This window comes from Oncorhynchus mykiss, chromosome 22 (assembly GCF_013265735.2).
Source record: "Oncorhynchus mykiss isolate Arlee chromosome 22, USDA_OmykA_1.1, whole genome shotgun sequence".
Classification (NCBI taxonomy): Eukaryota; Metazoa; Chordata; class Actinopteri; order Salmoniformes; family Salmonidae; genus Oncorhynchus; species Oncorhynchus mykiss.
The window spans coordinates 42,824,926-42,831,623 of record NC_048586.1 but is presented as its reverse complement, the minus strand read 5'-3'; positions in this window follow the sequence as shown (position 1 = coordinate 42,831,623).

The window sequence follows — 6,698 nt, the reverse complement described above, 5'->3', positions numbered from 1 at the left end:
CTCTTTCTCTCCCTCAACCGCTGCATTGCCTATGGTTCAAGTCTCTCTGGTTCACTGTTTCAAGTAGTCTGTGCTTTGTTGAACACCCACTGAGGAATAGTTATTTGCTCCTTCATTAATTAATTATTTAATTCCAACTCTCTGGCTTTCTCCTCACTAACCCCTGATTAGAGTTCTTGGTCAGGACAAAACTCCCGCCCTTCTCATAAACCCTAAAATACCTATGCTCACTAAACCCTGCCAGCTCCAATCCCTAACCCCTGCTCCCCTTCCTAACCTCCATCTGTTTGTGGATCCACTTGAGGGACTGGGGTGACGCGAGTGTACACCCCAGGCTTGTTCCTGTCAACACGGCCCTGACCCCAGCTAATGGCCTCTACCAGCTTCCATACTGACGAGTCCTCACAGGCCAGAGGAGCCCCGCTGTTCCCTGGGGACCACAAACACAACAGTAAAAATGTTGCCAATATAAATGTGCTCAACATCCACTGAAGTAACTAGCAAGTTTACTAGATAGCTTCAGTAGTTACCGTGGTAACCAAACAAACAGGCTTGCTAGTTTAGCTAACCGAACCATCAAACATAGCTTGCTATTATGTAAAAACGAATTCAACTTTTGTTCAATTCAACTTTTGCTTTCAAAAGCAACTCAAACAAAACATTTAAAAATGAACTGTTGCCATTGAATTCTACCATGCAAAAATACAGTGCGCTGTAGGGAAGTAATACACACTCTAGAATGCCCTTCAAGCCAATCAGAAAAGAGTATTCAACAATGCCATGGTATAAGTATGTTTAACAACAACTATTTAACATTCATGAAAACATATGTATATGTATGTGTATATTTAACACCAAATTGACAGAAATGTTCCACTCTGCACTAAGGCTCACCACCATGGGCTTACAGTACCTGGGAGGAGTCTGTTTCTCCCTCCAGGTAACCTGCACAGATTATCCCGGGGGATATATTGATGGTAGACCCCTGGAGTGCTGCACACCTTAGTGGAGAGGAAAGCGACCTGGACAGAGAGTAATAAATCCCTAGCAGACTACACTCAGACAGAGCTTAAATTTATGAAAAACATTATGACTCTAAGACTGACTACTGGTCTGTAAGTGTGAATAAAGAAACAACATGTGACATGCTTAACAGCCTTGACTCACCTCCATACGAAGTGCCCCCCCCCCCCAGCCTGAGATCCAGCACATGGTCTCGTCCTCAAAGTCCTCCCCAAAGTTAGGTAGGCAGATGGGCTCCACTACACCTGGAGCAGGGAGGGAGGACAGTTCAGAGAAACAAACTAAAGTTCCCAGAAACACCTGGGTTTAAAATAGTGATAAAGTGAGAGTTCACTGAGACTATTGACTACTTACTATGGACCTGATTCTTATTCCTGGGGCAACTAACACATGGCTACTAAGCAACGCATTCAATAGTGAGAAGTGAGCTGGAGCTGAGATGCAGGGTCAAAGGGAAACAAGAGTATGGGTGTAGATGAGCCTTGTGGCCTCAATCACAGACAGACCATACACATAATGGCATGTCACTGTCAGAGCCCAAGCGACCCTGAGAGCCCAGGGGACCCTGAGAGACAGACAGGTGACCAGAGAGAAAAGGGGGTGTGTCAGTTTAAAATAAAGAGTGGGCAGTGTGGGAGAAAACCAGGGTTGGAGGGAAGGTTGATACAGAAACAAAGCCTCCATCCCTTCATAAAGACACATGGAGAGAGATCAGAGAGTGTGTCTAAAGACAGCGGGGTCCCTTACCTACCATTAAAGACAGCGGGGTCCCTTACCTACCATTAAAGACAGCGGGGATGTTAAAATGGTGGACACACTCATCTCATCAGTGGATCTATAGTTCTGTTTTCCTCCTCTTTTGTTTAAGTTTGCTGTACAGTAAGAGTACTAGGTAGGGAAGGCCCGATCTCTCAAGGTGACCGCAAAACCAAGGTTAATGTATTTTAATATCTGATCATGGCAGCCTGGCCCAGACACAGTTACATAATATACAGATATTTATCTTAACAAAGTGACCTCAGTCACAGCAGTTAAAAGCTGTCTGGCAGAGAAATTTCACAGCAGGTGATTGATTGTTCAACCTTTAAACTTCCTAATGAACAAACATCTAAGAATCATCTGCTGCGGGTAGGGAGGTCATTATCTTACAGTTTCTAGGGCCAAGAGTTTACAGGAAAAACTCTGGACCTGGTAATAACATTGGCCTCTTGCAAGAAGGCACAAGATTCTTGATATTTCATCCCATGCTTTTCTCACCTTTGGTTATCTGCTTTGAGTCTTTCATAGACAACCTCCATAGGCCTCGCAGTCGACTGCCCTGGTCCTTGTTTGTATCTGCACAGTGATAATCCATACACACAGCCAGTGTACACACAGCCAGTGTACACACAGCCAGTGTACACACAGCCAGTATAAACATAGCCAGTATAAACATAGCCAGTATACACACAGCCAGTGTACACACAGCCAGTGTACACACAGCCAGTGTACACACAGCCAGTATAAACACAGCCAGTGTACACACAGCCAGTATAAACACAGCCAGTATAAACACAGCCAGTATAAACACAGCCAGTATAAACATAGCCAGTAACATCATCATCAGGCGGGGCACAGCTGGTGAGCATCATTAGATACAAATCAATGGGCACCAGTTCCATTTTGCCATGTTGACTGCAAAGCCCCACTCAGGGACAGTGAAGTTAGGCACGCACACTGTCCCTCGGTTTGGCCCACTCTTTTAACAGACCCACCAGCCAAATTGTGTTGTTACGGCTGTTAAAGTGCATCCAGCCCTTGATACTTGGTCGTAGTCAATGTGGTTGATAACACTCCCTTGACTCCCTTCCAGAGATTATTTTGAACCATCCTCCCCTCAGCAGCCTCCACTGCTTCCCATGTGACTAATTGTTTAAATCCAGATTAACCTGATACAGTGTTTCATGTTCAGAGATAGACCATTAGAATGCTGTAATCCTAATCCTGATTTTAGTTGGTATAATATACTTTTTTTTTTAAATACGTTTATCAGGGAAAAGTATGGATACAGATAAACCTAATGACGTTGTTTGGGTCTGCGTATTTGTGTCAGTTTGTCTTTGACATATATACAGTAGGTGTTTGACATTGTGTGATCCAAAGGCAAAACAGTGCCTTGCAAAAGTATTCCTCCCCCTTGACATTTTTCCTAGTTTGTTGCATTACAACCTGTAATTTAAATGGATTTGTATTTGTAATTCATGCAATGGGACATACACAAAATAGTCCAATTTGGTGAAGTGAAATGAAAAAAAGAACATGATTAAAAAAAAACAGAAAAGTGGTGCCCTTAAATAAGATCTGGTGCAACCAATTACCTTCAGAAGTCACACAATTAGTTAAGTAAAGTCTACCTCTGTGCAATCTAAGTGTCACATGATCTGTCACATGATCTCAGTATATATACACCTGTTCTGAAAGGCCCCAGAGTCTGCAACACCACCAAGCAAGCGGCACCATGAAGACCAAGAAGCTCTCCAAACAGGTCAGGGGCAAAGTTGTGAAGTACAGATCAGGGTTGGGTTATAAAAAAAATATCAGAAACATTTACTATCCCACGGAGCACCATTAAATCCATTATTAACAAATGGAAAGAATATGGCACCACAATAAACCTGGCGAGAGAGGGCCGCCCACCAAAACTCACGGACCAGGCAAGGACAGCATTTAATCAGAGAGGCAGCAAAGATACCAAAGATAACCCTGAGAGCTCCACAGCGGAGATTGGAGTATCTGTCCATAGGACCACTTTAAGCCATACACTCCACAGAGCCGGGCTTTACGGAAGAGTGGCCAGAAAAAAAAACATTGCTAAAGAAAAAAATAATCAAACACGTTTGGTGTTCAAAGGCATGTGGGAGACTCTAAAAACATATGGAAGAAGGCACTCTGGACAGATGAGTCTAAAATTTAGATTTTTGGCCATCAAGGAAAATGTTATGTCTGGCGCAAACCCAACACCTTTCATTACCCCAAGAACACAATCCAACATGGAATGAGACATGGTGGTGGCAGCATCATCCTGTGGGGATGTTTGTCATCGGCAGGGACTGGGAAACTGAAGGAATGATGGTTCTCATTTACAACTGCGAACTGGCCAAGATTAAGCAAAGCAGTGCAACAAAAACAACACAGAGTTACACAGAAACAAACTTTCCATCAATAAGACAATAGAAAAATCTATGTACAGTGTGTGCAAATGTAGAAGAGTTGGGAGGTAAAGGCAATAAATAGGCCATGAAGGCGAAATAATTACAATTTAGCATTAACACTGGAGTGATAGATGTAGATGATAATGTGCAAGTAGAGATACTGGGGTGCAAAAGAGCAAGAGGATAAGTAACAATATGGGGATGAGGTAGTCTAGTGTGCTATTTACAGATTGGCTGTGTACAGGTACAGTGCTCTGACAGCTGATGCTTAAAGTTAGAGAGGGAGATGTAAGACTCCAGCTTTAGTGATTTTTGCAATTTGTTCCAGTCATTGGCAGCATAGAACTGGAAGGAAAGGCAGCCAAAGGAAGTGTTGGGTTTGGGGGTGACCAGTGAAATATACCTGCTGGCGCGCGTGCCATGGGTGGGTGTTGCTATGGTGACCAGTGAGCTGAGATAAGGCAGGGCTTTATGGAGCATAGACTTATAGATGACCTGGAGCCAGTGTGTTTGTGTGTGTGTGTGTGGGGGGGGGGGGGGGGGGGGGGGGGGGGGGGGGGGGGGGGGAGCTGACGGAGCTGGAACAGTTTTGCCTTGAAGAATGGGCAAAATTCCCAGTGGCTAGATGTGCCAAGCTTATAGAGACGTACCTCAAGACCTCAAGAGACTTGCAGCTGTAATTCACAATAAAAAATTTAAAAAATGGTATCTTCAAAGTGGTAGGCATGTTGTGTAAATCAAATGATACAAACCCCCCCCAAAAAATAAATTTTAATTCCAGGTTGTAAGGCAACAAAATAGGAAAAGTGCCAAGGGGGTGAATACTTTCGCAAGCCACTGTATATACATATTAAACTACAATATTTAAGAACACAGGGAAGATGAATGGTTTATCAGATCAAAATAATACAAAGGTGGGTTATATCACTCATCATCATTCTCTGCCCACCAGACATGTTATATCACTCATCATCATTCTCTGCCCACCAGACATGTTATATCACTCATCATCATTCTCTGCCCACCAGACATGTTATATCACTCATCATCATTCTCTGCCCACCAGACATGTTATATCACTCATCATCATTCTCTGCCCACCAGACATGTTATATCACTCATCATCATTCTCTGCCCACCAGACATGTTATATCACTCATCATCATTATCTTCCCATCAGACATGTTATATCACTCTGCCCATCAGACATGTTATATCACTCATCATCATTCTCTGCCCACCAGACATGTTATATCACTCATCATCATTCTCTGCCCACCAGACATGTTATATCACTCATCATCATTATCTTCCCATCAGACATGTTATATCACTCTGCCCATCAGACATGTTATATCACTCATCATCATTCTCTGCCCACCAGACATGTTATATCACTCATCATCATTCTCTGCCCACCAGACATGTTATATCACTCATCATCATTCTCTTCCCATCAGACATGTTATATCACTCTGCCCATCAAACATGTTATATCACTCTGCCCACCAAACATGTTATATCACTCTGCCCATCAGACATGTTATATCACTCTGCCCATCAAACATGTTATATCACTCTGCCCACCAGACATGTTATATCACTCTGCCCACCAGACATGTTATATCACTCTGCCCATCAGATATGTTATATCACTCTGCCCACCAAACATGTTATATCACTCTGCCCACCAAACATGTTATATCACTCTGCCCATCAGACATGTTATATCACTCTGCCCATCAAACATGTTATATCACTCTGCCCACCAGACATGTTATATCACTCTGCCCACCAGACATGTTATATCACTCTGCCCATCAGATATGTTATATCACTCTGCCCACCAAACATGTTATATCACTCTGCCCAACAGACATGTTATATCACTCTGCCCACCAAACATGTTATATCACTCTGCCCATCAGATATGTTATATCACTCTGCCCACCAAACATGTTATATCACTCTGCCCAACAGACATGTTATATCACTCTGCCCACCAGATATGTTATATCACTCTGCCCATCAGACATGTTATATCACTCTGCCCACCAGATATGTTATATCACTCTTGCCACCAAACATGTGTAAGCCTACGGTACACTACAGTATCAGTATCACTGAGATTGAATATCAGGCATAACCACTGGTCTAAGCTGGCCTGCAGTCAGAGACACACAGAGAGTGTGATTCAGTGCATTTAGGCTGCTAATTGAATCTCTACGACCAGATTCAAGACTGGGCGTGATACAGGACGTTTCTTGTGTAGACCCTCAGTCTGTAAAAAGTGAGACTGATCATTGAGATAAAACAAGAGAAAACTATTGGACCCTCTTGTCTTCATCTTTATGAGACTGACGTATGTGTGTGAGCTGTGTTCTTAAACAGACAACAACATCTGACAAGAGAAATCATATCATTCTGACAAGTGAATTGTTGATTGATAATTTAAAAAAACACTGTGATCATTATTTTAATTAT